General features: G+C 46.3%; 1 protein-coding gene across 1 annotated transcript in view; it reads left to right on the top strand.

Annotated features, from left to right (window-relative positions):
• SIL1 (SIL1 nucleotide exchange factor) overlaps positions 1-12,128 on the top strand; it is a 77,478-nt gene that overhangs the window by 27,223 nt on the left and 38,127 nt on the right. The window lies entirely within an intron of this gene.

The following is a 12,128-nucleotide window of genomic DNA, read 5'->3' as shown; positions in this document are numbered from 1 at the left end:
GCTTATTTAGAAATAAGTCCCATTGATTTCAGTGGTGCTTAGTCCAAATCAACAGCCTAGCGCGGGGGGGCAGGGAGGCTCTCAGTTTAGCGTGATTGGCAGGGCTGGATTAAGACCTTTCGAGGCCCCAAGCACGTAAAAGATTTTGTGTAATTCAAAATATAAACAATAATAAACCGTCAGATAAAATTTTATTTTTCGAAATGAAGCAAAACTTAACAGTAAGATGGAAAGTAATGTTTCTTTTTGTGTGTGTGTGTGTAATGTTTCTTTTTGTGTGTGTGTGTGTAAAGTGCCTTCAAGTCGCAGCTGACTTATGGCGACCCCTTTTGGGGTTTTCATGGCAAGAGACTAACAGAGGTGGTTTGCGAGTGCTTCCTCTGCACAGCAACCCTGGTATTCCTTGGTGGTCTCCCATCCAAATACTAACCAGGGCTGACCCTGCTTAGCTTCTGAGATCTGACAAGATCAGGCTAACCTTGGCCATCCAGGTCAGGGCTTAGTTTTGTATACTTCCACTTTATTTATATTTGCAAACATAAGCAAACATCTATATAATTTCAAACCAAAGAGGCTGAAACTTAAGGCTCTGTACTGAATCATTGGCGACGGAAGAAACCTGCACATGAAAGGGGTGTTACACCGGCTGCCCTTCTCGCCAGTTGCTTCCTTGTTACTTAAAGCACTGTATGCTCTACTAAGAGCACATTGTAGTCACTTGTTATCATTGTCAATATTTTGTATAGCAAACATTTTCAAAGATATTGTAACTCAATTATATTTAGGCTGCATCATGCAGCTTTTACTGTTTCAGAACCAGTGGACTCTTTGGTTTGAAATTATATAGATGTTTGCTTATATATTGCCTGATTGTTTGAGTATGTATTTCTTCTTTAAAATGTTCCTTATAATGTTAGCCTAAATGTTATAGTAGATGAAACTAGCACAGTTCTTTAATGAGTCTTTTAGCCACAGTGCTACAGTTTTTTGCCAGTTTGGGGTTTAGCATGAGGTTCTCCCTTTTTTTTCTAACCACCTGGAAGCTGGCAACCCTACTGTCACTGTTGTTGTACCCTGTGTGATCTGAGTTGTGTTGCTAGATTAAAATGTACAGCCACATTCGCCCCACTGCATTTTGTTGCCCTCCCATTTATGGCGCTTTGGGCTCCCGCCTTCCAGGCTGTTTGGAAGTCTTGTCGTTTAGGTATCTCTGTGGTCTGTGGCCAGCGTGATGTAGTGGTTAAGAGCGGTGGTTTGGAGTGGTGGAGTCTGATCTGGAGAACCAGGTTTGATTCCCCACTCCTACACATGAAGCCAGCTGGGCGACCTTGGGCCAGTCACAGTTCTCTTAGAGCTCTCTCAGCCCCACCTACCTCACTGGGTGTCTGTTGTGGGGAGGGGAAGGGAAGGTGGTTGTAAGCTGGCTTGAATCTCCCTTAAGCGGTAGAGAAAGTCTTCTTCCTCCTCCTCTTCCTCCTCCTCAGTAGGCTGGATCTGTATTACTACCCCCTATATCACATAGCGGGCATAAGTTTTAGTCTCACGCCGACTGGGTTTTCATGACATGACCCCATCGCTGCAAACATCCTGTGATTTATTTTACATAAGAAAGGAATGCCACATTGTTGATGCAGGAGACATTTGTGAATATTTTTTTAAAAGCTGGGAAGCATTATCAGGCCACTTTATTGCCCGCCTGGAAATCGCCGTGGTTGAAGACTAGCAGATGCAGATTAATGAAGCAGGAATTAGTAAGGTTCTACTCAATTGTGTTGCCGCTTAATGAAATGTCAGAAGTAATTTCAAGTTGAAATATTTTCAGTGGAGCCAGGGATGGTTTTTCATTATTGTGTGATTTGGTGTTTCTGAAACGGCTGGACCCGGTTTTCTGTGGGCTTTGCATATTAATAAAATGGTGATGTACTTAATATGTTTCAGTAATGAAAATATAATTTTAACTGTTGGAGCCTGGAGTAAGTGAATCGGGCTAATTCACTGGAGAGCCAGTGTGGTGTAGTAGTTAGAGAGCTGGACTAGGATCTGGGAGACCCAAGTTCGAATCCTCGCAATGCCATTGTAGTTTGCACAGTTACCTTGGGCCAGTCTCATACTCTCAGCCTAACCTACTTCACAGGGTTGTTGTGAGGATAAAAAAGCAGTGACTCTGCAAGACTTCAGGCACGGGTATTTACTAGGTGTGTTACCTGAGATGCTTCATTCGGAGAAGCCAGGGGTATTCTGTACAGTCTTAAGTGTACATCAGTAGTTGTTAAAAGCAGTGGTTTGGAGCGGTGGACTCTGGAGAACCGGGCTTGATTCCCCCACTCCTCCACATGAGCGGTGGACGCTAATCTGGTGAACTGGGTTGGTTTCCCCACTCCTGCACATGAAGCTAGTTGGGTGACCTTGGGCTAGTCACGCTCTCTCCGCCTCACCTACCTCACAGGGTGTCTGTTGTGGGGAGGGGAAGGGAAGGTGATTGTAAGCTGTTTTGATTCTTCCTTGAGTGGTAGAAAAAGTCAGCATATAAAAACCAACTCTTCTTTCTCCTCCTCTTCCTCTTCTTCTTCCTCTTCTTCCTCCTCCTCCTCCTCCTCAGGATTGTACTCTGAATCTGGGATCTTCTGTGTGTTAAGCATGTGGATGTCACTGTGTTTTGATTTTGTCACACACTCTCCCCAACCCCAATATTGCTTCTTTAGTTGCCAGAAACCAGTTGAGGCATTTTCTGTTTCAGGATTTACTCCCACAATTTAAGTTCTATTGACCCTCCTAAGGCTCTCTTTAGTATGAATCCCTGGTGTACAATGAGCAATTGCCCCTTCCTCTTCCTGACTCTACCATGAATCCACAGGAAAAAAAAAAAAAGTAAAAGGATGTCGCTCTGATTCATACATCAGTGGGAGTCAAAAAATATTTTTTTGTTCCCTTTGAACTAAGAACAAGCTCTCTGATTTTCTTCAGCGACTAGTACAAGCTCTTAGTTCAGGTAACTGCTTCGATGGATTTTGCTGGTTACTCTTGACAAGCATTTGCGCTGTTTACCAGTTAAAATTAATTATATCTGTGTGCCGAAAAGCGCCTGACTTTTTTCGTAGACCCTCTCGCTATGTGTAAGTATGCAGTGTGGAGAAGCTCTCCAGCAAGCACACTGCAGTTCTGAGATACACGTGGCTCACCCCTGCCTATCAGTGGTGCCTGTCTGCTCCTCAGAGGATAGGAGCTGAGGGGAGAAATGGGGCTCCTTGCTGGTTGTGAGTAGCAGCAGCTTGTGGCCGAGGTAACTGGGAACAGAAGCACTACGTTTTTTTGTTTTTTTTAAATGAAAAATCCAGGCCAGCATGGCGGTGGTTTGGAGCGGCGGACTCTGATCTGGAGAACCGGGTTTGATTCCCCCACTCCTCTACATGAGCGGCGGAAGCTAATCTGGTGAGCTGGATTTGTTTCCCCACTCCTACACATGAAGCCAGCTGGGTGACCTTGGGCTAGTCACACTCAACCCCACCTACCTTGCAGGGTGTCTGTTGTGGGGAAGGGAAGGTGATTGTAAGTCGGTCTGATTTTTCCTTAAGTAGCAGAGAAAGTTGGCATATAAAAACCAACTCTCCTTCCTCTTCTTCCTCTTCTTGCTCTTTCTCTTATTCTTCTTCCTTTTCTTCCTCCTCTTCTTGCTTTGTTTTAAAAAGCATGACATACTTGGCTGCCTATGGAAGATAGGGTTGCCAGGTCCCTTTTCGCCACCGGTGGGAGGTTTTTGAGGTGGGGCCTGAGGAGGGCGGGGTTTGGGGAGGGACTTCAATGCCATAGAGTCCAATTGCAAAAGCGGCCATTTTCTCCAGGTGAATTGATCTCTATTGGCTGGAGATCAGTTGTAATAGCAGGAGATCTCCAGCTGGTACCTGGAGAGTGGCAACCCTGCTGGAAGAGCTCTCGGCTGTTTGTGGTCTCGGGTTATGGCATCACTGGCAACCGAGAGGCAAGGTATTTTTAAACCTGACCTGTTTTCTGTTTCTCTGACTGGGGCTATTCTGTGTTAAGCCTGGCCGGGTGTCGACCCTCTCTCCACTTCATTTGAGGCTGGAATTATGTTGTGATTTCATGGCTGTCCTTGCAGGCTCAGCTTTGGTTTATGGTGTTTCCCCCCCCACACACACATATTATAGGTGTGTGGGCTTGGGGGGAGTGGAAATTGTCATAGAGATGCAATATGAAACCACTTACTGTGCCCAGGAATGGTATTCATCAGGTTTTGTGTTCTGCCCTATTGTGACCTTCAGCGACTGGCTGTCTCGAGAAGTGGTGGTTTCCCGTAAAGGATGGCTTCGAATATATGCTCATTTTTAGATAAATGCTTTGTTCCCTTTAGAAAGCATTTGCTCTTCTTCACCCATTTACCCTCGTTTGTTCTGTGGAAACAGTAATCTGGCACAGACCAGAAGGTGATCGAATGGAACAACAAATAGCAAAAAAATAGTGCGGGCTACTTCCTTCGATAACAAGTTTGGCCATTATTTATAACTGCGGCCACATAAATAATAGCAGCTAGGAACAATCCTGTATTCACAAGCCTCCCTTTCACAAATGCACTGAAGAATAATAACCATGGCAACAGTAGCTGAGGGTTGGCCTTCATAAAAAATAAAGATAGAGTAATGCTTTGCAGGGAACAATAGGAACTACTTTACAAACAAGTTGCATCACACATTCCCGGAGGAAGGGAGAGAGGGGAGGCGGAATCCATGCTGAGCAAAAGATGGTCATCCGGCTATGCTTCCCAGCTCCCCCCCACTTTTTTTTTTAGCATTCTTTGATTGAGTGCCGTCTCTATGATCCCATTCATAAAACGGTTTGGAGGCTGAAGAACGTAACTAATATTTATTTGCAAAAACAAAAAAACCCACATTCGTAAAACAAGAAAAAACAGAACTCACACATCAGAGAAGTCTTTGCGTATGGCCCAAGGCAGGGGCTTGTCAAAAGGCCGAAGGGTTCCTCAGGGAAGAGATGGAATCACCTCGCTGTAGGTGTGGAGGGAAGGCTGAGTTGAATGCCAAAGCAGATTGCATTCACCGGTTGGCCGTTGGTGTAAGTTACGGAGTTGGAATTGCCACAAGGTAGGCAGAGTGCAAAAAGGGGATGATGCCGAAGAGTTGCCTTTTATATGCTGACTCTCTCCACCACTTAAGGAAGAATCAAACCGGCGTACAATCACCTTCCCTTCCCCTCCCCGCAAAGACACCCTGTGAGGTAGGTGGGGCTGAGTGTGACTAGCCCAGGGTCACCCAGCAGGGTTCATGTGTAGGAGTGGAGAAACCAACCTGGTTCACCAGATTAGAGCCCGCTGCTCTTAACCACTACACCGCGCTGGCTGGTTTTTATACCCTGCTTTTCTCTACCTTTAAGGAGTCTCAAAGTGGCTTGCAATCACCTTCCCTTCTCCCCCACCCCCAGGCACATTGTGAGTTAGGTGGGGCTGAGAGAGTTCTGAGAGAACTGTGACTGGGCCAAGGTCATCCAGCAGGCTTCATGCGGAGGAGTGGGGAATCAAACCCAGTTCTCCTGTTTAGAATCCCGCCACTCTTAACCCCTGCACCATGCTGGCAGAAAGCATTTTCCCTCTGCGCAACTGAACTGTACTTTCAGCTGTTTTTTTAAAAGCAAAAAGTGACAGTGCTAATTATTCACGCACCCACCCCAATCTATTATGCATGAATACGGCTGCATGTTATTATCCCTGGACCAGAATGGGCAAGAATACTGTGCGGGAGACAGACTGCCACTGGGACTTGTTTTGCTCAATCATGTGAAAAAGGTCCTAAATATCCCTAGAGGCGAGGTTTTTATACGGGCCATGTATTTTTGCAGACAAAAATCACTCCTGTAATAATCCCTGCCAAGGAGCTGTTGAGAACATATCCATTGTATAGTTAAGGAGCGGACTCCTTCTAGCTTGGTCTGCTGCGTTACAGAGGCTTCTTCCAAGAGAGCTTCTTGTGGATTTGACGCAGCCCGGGTTGAGCTACGTACCCCAAGATTGTGCAGTGAAATGTTTGGTGGACAGCCTGTCAGGGCATGCTGATTTTCCGTAGGAAACCACTTGCTTGAATGAACCGGTGGGCCAAATGGGTTGGGTATAGGTCTTCACAACCTTTTTTTGTTTTCAAAAGAATAGAGGGGAAAAACAAAAGGGGAAAGGGAAAATAAGGGGTTACAATGATACTTCACTAACATTGGACTCTAATCTGGAGAACCGGGTTTGATTCCCCACCCCTCCATGTGAGCATTCGACACTAATCTGGTGAACCAGGTTGGTTTCCTCACTCCTACACATGAAGCTAGCTGGGTAACCTTGGGCCAGTCACAGTTCTTTTCGAGCTCTCTCAGCCTCACCTACCTCACAAGGTGTCTGTTGTGGGGAGAGGAAGGGAAGGAGCTTGTAAGGCGGTTTGATTCTCCTTAAAAGAGATACAGAAAATCGGCATATAAAAACCAGCCCTTCTTCTTCATTGTATCTACTGTAAATTATACACATGTCAGGGATTCTTGTCAGGGCACTTGTCAGGGATGCTCTAGGCTGATGCTGCATTAAGCTGGGGGTTGGACTCGATGGCCTGTATGGCCCCTTCCAACTCTAAGATTCTGTGATTCTGCATAGGATATAAACACTGGGTGGAAATATGCCTTCTAACATTCTAAAAATACACTTTGGTCTTTACAGCCATTGAGAGCCTGGTCTTTCACATCCCCATCCCCAATTCTTGGATGTTTCTACAGATTGTTTTTGTAATGTCTTGGTTTTAATATTGGCTCTTACTTATTTGCGGGGAGGGGGAGAAAAGCACTTCTGTTAACCATAAATATATTTGCAATGTCTGAACCTCCGTGGGGTTCTCCTGGAACTATAACTGATCTCTAGGCTACAGAGATCAGTTCCCCTGGAGGACATGGCAGCTTTGAAGGGTGGGCTCTATGGTATACCATAGAAACTAGGAGAAATGGAAGTCCTAGAGTGACATCACATTCTTGCTGAGCTCCCTCCCCAAACTCCACTCCACAGGCATCACTCCCCAAAACTCCAGGAATTTCCCAAAGCTTAAGGTGGCAACACTAGATGTGCTAGGAGCCTCCCACAAGTTTATGCTGGAATAAATTTTGGTAGCCTCTAAGGTGCTGTTGGACTCCTGTTTAATTTTGCTGTACTGGGCTAACACACCTGCCCATCTGAGATTCTGTTCCTGTGGAAATTTAATTCTGCATTCAAAATGCCTCCCTTGCTTTGGCCCAAGTCCTGAACCTTCCAAACGTGGATCGGTTTGTGCGCGGATTTGTCCATGTCTAATCCTCCCCTAAAAAGCCAAGGTGTGACAAATTTAGATGCGAGCACCTATTCTCTCTGAGCCAAAGCCTGGTCCTAGAAGAGAGGCTGTGCAGTAATGGATAATTGTTTAAACAAATCGCCATGTTAATGGAAACAGAAGAGCAAGGGGAAAGTGGAAAATGAAAACTCTAATTAAAGAAAAATAAGGAACAGCTGTGACATAAAGTGAGCAGATTATTCCATTAATCTGTGTAAATGAAGCTCAGGGGAGGGGACGGCAGAGAGAGAGAGAGGGTCCTTCTTACGAAAAGATGCACCTGTAGGAGGCTGTTCCCTCGAGTCATGTAAGGATACTCGAGAAGTACAGCCAAGATGCCTCATTCACCCCTCATGTGCTACACCGTATTTGCCATTGGTCCACGTTATATTAGTCATATCCCGCTTCCCCATTGTATCGCTGATTTACCCTGAAGTTTTTCAGCTTCCATCTGTCATTTCCACGGCATCCGTCCTGAAATGTGTATTGCGGTACAATATTAAGATCAAGTATTAGTTGGCATCGGTAGCTGAATCAAAAGGCACGCTTTCTCCACGCTGTGATTTTCCTCCCCCCGCCCAGATGTCCCTCTCCGACAAAGCCTTTCGCTTTGAAAATTATCGGGAAAGTCCTACCTCATCTTACAGGAAGCCAAAGGTTGCAGAGGAGGGTTTTTTGTTTTGTTTTCCTGTTCAGTGAGATCCTACGTGCTCACTTCTGTCCTTGTTGGCATGACACTTTTCCACAGAGGCTTTGGCAAAAGCATCCCGGAAGAATTCTCCTCTCTGAGGAGAGAACCGCCCATGGCACAGCGGTAGCTGTGACTCTGTCTACCTAAAATACTCACCTAACTATGTAGAGCAAGGATCCCTAACCTTGTTGAGCCTGTGGGCACTTTTAGATTTTGAGAACGGGCAGTGGGCATCGCTGTGAAATAACCGCCAAGGTGGAGCAGAGTGAGGCCAACCACCAAATGGCCTCCGTGGGAGCAGGGGCCAGTCGCACAGTTCTAGGAGGCGCCAAGCCAAGCATACAAGGGAGGTTATGTGGTGAAAGCGCCGTCAAGTCACAACTGACTTGTGGCGATCCCGTAGGGTTTTCAGGGCAAGAGATGAACAGAGGTGTTTTGCCATCGCCTACCTCTGCGTAGCGGCCCTGGCCTTCCTTGGTGATCAACCGTCCAAATACTAGCCGGGGCCAACCTTGCTTAGCTTCTGAGATCTGATGAGATGGGACCATCCAGGTCAGGGCATGATACCAGTAGCTGTTTCCAAATGGGCGCATGGGCGCTCCCATCATTCCTAGATCACGATGGGTAGCCGTGTTAGTCTGTCAATAGCAGTAGAAAAGAGCAAGAGTCCAGAAGCACCTTAAAGACAATAACAAAGTTTCTGGCAGGGTCTAAGCTTTCGTGAGCCTCAGATCGCTTCTTCAGATACAGCTAGAATGTGAGTCCATCTATCCTTAAGTAGAGAAGAGTGAATTAGAGACACAATGGCTATGTAAATGTCAAAAGCAAGTAAATGACATTAGCAGGAGTGATTGGAGTAGTGGGATATGCACAGGGGTAGTAGGCGTGGAGAAATTATTATTCATAATGAGACAGGAATTCCAGATCTTACCTAGAGTTGATATTTCCTGGATTTCTGAAGCAGCTCCTGACCCAGTAAAGAAAAACCAAAACTGGTGTCCATAGGTTATCATTAGGGTTACCAACCTCCTGGTGGTAGCTGGAGATCTCCTGCTATTACAACTGATCTCCAGCCAATAGAGATCAGTTCCCCTGGAGAAAGTGGCTGCTTTGGCAATTGGTCTCTATGGCAATGAAGTCCCTCCCCTCCCCAAACCCCACCCTCCTCAGGCTCTGCCCCAAAAATCTCCAAGTATTTCCCAACCCAGAGTTGGCAAACCCTAGGTGTACCTCACCCCATTAGCCCTCTAAGGGCCGCTGTTTCATTAGATGGTAGACCTGGCCTCCAAAGCCCCATTGAAATAGTAGCCCTTTAAAGAGCAAGAGTCCACTAGCACCTTAAAGACTAACAAAGATTCTGGTAGGGTATGAGCTTTCCTGAGCAACAGTTCACTCCTTCAGGCACAGCTAGAAGGAATAAGTGAGCTGTGGCTCATGAAAGCTCATACCCTACCAGAAATTTTGCTAGTCTTAAGGTGCTACTGGACTCTTGCTTGTTTCTACTGCTGTTGACAGACTAACACAGCTGCCCATCGTGATTGATTATCAGGTGACACCCACAGAACAGCAGAAAGGCCTCCTGATCAAATTCGGGATATTTCCAGTATTTATCAGGAGTGAAATATCAGAATCAGGAAACATGGGGAGTGTCTTTTGCAGTATCAGATATTGCTAGGGTTACCACCATGCAGGTGGTGGCTGAAGATCTCTTGGAATTACAATGGATCTCCAGGCGACAGAAGTCAGTTCCCCTGGAGAAAATGGCCGCTTTGGCAATTGGACTCCATGGCATCGAAGTCCCTCCCCAAACCCTGCCCTCCTCAGGTTCCACCCCCAAAATCTCCAGGTATTTCCCAACCTGGAGCTGGCAACCCTAGTTGCCATGCTGGGGGGCGGGGTCACTGATATAAAGCCATTCCACAGTTCAGCTCAAGAGGAATATTGAGAGGGAGGGCATCTTGGCCATCTTCTGGGTATGGAGTAGGGGACATTGGGAGTGTGTGTGTGAGGTTAGTTGTGAATTTCCTGCATTGTGCAGGGGGTTGGACTAGATGACCCTGGTGGTACCTTCCAACTCTATGATTCTATGAGACTTTGGACTGTAGTCTGACAGAACGAGGGAAGTTGGAGGCTGAGAAAGCTGTTCAATGACAGGGATGCAGATGCTGGCCCTACCGGTGGAAGACAGTGGACGTGACAACTGGTAGTGTGTGTGTGTGTTAAGTGTCGTCAAGTTGCTTGTGACTCATGATGACCCTATGAATCAATGTCCTCCCAAACGTCCTATCTTTCACAGCCTTGCTGAGGTCTTGCAAATTGAGGGCTGTAGATTCCTTTATAGAGTCAGACAACTGGTAGACCAGAGGTATAAAAGCCAGCTTTTGGTCTCCAAGGGAGTTCAGGCTTGGCAGTTTCCTGGATGACTCAGCCGCTGAGTGAAAGCTTGGTAGTTTCCAAGATGACTCAGCAGAGCTAGACCGAGGTGTGAGTGACTTGTGTTCATTGATAGGGCTTGGCATATTGCCATGGATTAGTCATGCCACTGTTTCATGCTGGCCTTTGCCATACAGGGGTTCTTGCAGGAAGCAACTTCCTGTAATAGGAATGCGGCATGAGTGTTCTAGGTAAAAAATGGTTACTAGGTCCCTAAGGTAATTCATGCCATCGTATTCCCAATTACTATGTATGGGTGTGAAAGCTCAACATTGAAGAAAGCTGATAGGAAGAATGTAGATTCCTTTGAAATGGGGTGTTCGAGGAGGGTGTTACGGATACCGTGGACTGCCAAAAAAACAAATCAGTGGGTTAGAGATCAAATCAAGCCTGAACTGACCCTAGAGGTTAAAATGACTAAACTGAGGCTATCGTATTTTGGTCACATTATGAGAAGGCACTGGAAAAGACAATCACGCTAGGAGAAGTTGAGGGCAGCAGGAAAAGAGGAAGACCCAACAAGAGATGGATTGACTCAATAAAGGAAGCCACAGCCCTCAGTTTGCAAGATCTGAGCAAGGCTGTCAAGGATAGGGCATTTTGGAGGACATTGATTCATAGGGTCGCCATGAGTCAGAAGCGACTTGACGGCACTTAACACACACACAGGTGCCTAACCAATCTCACATGTATTTATTAAGCAAAGGCAAATGCCACACAATCCTGCCCGGCTCCATTGCGAGCTCAGCAGCCTAGAATTTGCACAGCAGGCGTACCTGTAGGCTTGGGTGACAGTTCTAGATCTCGGTGTAATCTTTCTACCTCCTCAAGGGTGTGTTTCATGTGCCAGAAACACCTTGGATCTGTTGAGAAGCCCATACCGTCTTGTGACTAGGACTACCGGAACCCACAGCCAAAATCATACTGTGGAAAAAAAATAATCTTTGCAGGAAAGAGAGCCCGCGACAGCTGTCAGGTTTCTTGTTTTCATTTGAAGGTTCCTGCTTGTTTCCTTTTGTGCGCAGATTTTGGAAAGAGAAGTAAGAGTTAAGTTTCACCAGCAGATGGCGACTCCTGAGGCAGAAATTGAAGCAGGACGCTGTTGAGCTGTACACTATCGCCAGAGTGCTACGTGCTCACTTAAAAACCTTGCAATATTGTTAAAATAGTTAAAAACTACCTTCTCCACCCCCAACTCTCTTTCATAGAGTTCTTAGCAGCAAAGTTGAAAGGACACCGATGAGTCTTATCCTGAAGAGGAGAAGACTGAGGGGTCATATGATAACCATCTTCAAGTACTTGAAGGGCTGTCCTACAGAGGAGGGTGCCGAGTTGTTTTCTGTTGCCCCAGAAGGTCGGACCAGAACCAATGGGTTGAAATTAAAAGAGTTTCTGTCTAGACATTAGGAAGAACTTTCTAACAGAGCGGTTCCTCGGTGGAACAGACTTCCTCGGGAGGTGGTCAGCTCCCCTTTCCTGGAGATTTTTAAGCAGAGGCTAGATGGCCATCTGTCAGCAATGCTGATTCTATGACCTTAGGCCAGGGGTTCCCAACAAGGGGGGAATTCCCCTGGGGGGTTTAGGGTTTTTTTGGGGGGGAATTGGGACCACTATTCAGCAAAGTGTGTTGTCCTGTAGATTATATACAA

The sequence above is a fragment of the Euleptes europaea genome, chromosome 10 (genome assembly GCF_029931775.1).
Source record: "Euleptes europaea isolate rEulEur1 chromosome 10, rEulEur1.hap1, whole genome shotgun sequence".
NCBI lineage: Eukaryota > Metazoa > Chordata > Lepidosauria > Squamata > Sphaerodactylidae > Euleptes > Euleptes europaea.
This window is presented reverse-complemented; position numbering and strand designations above follow the sequence as displayed.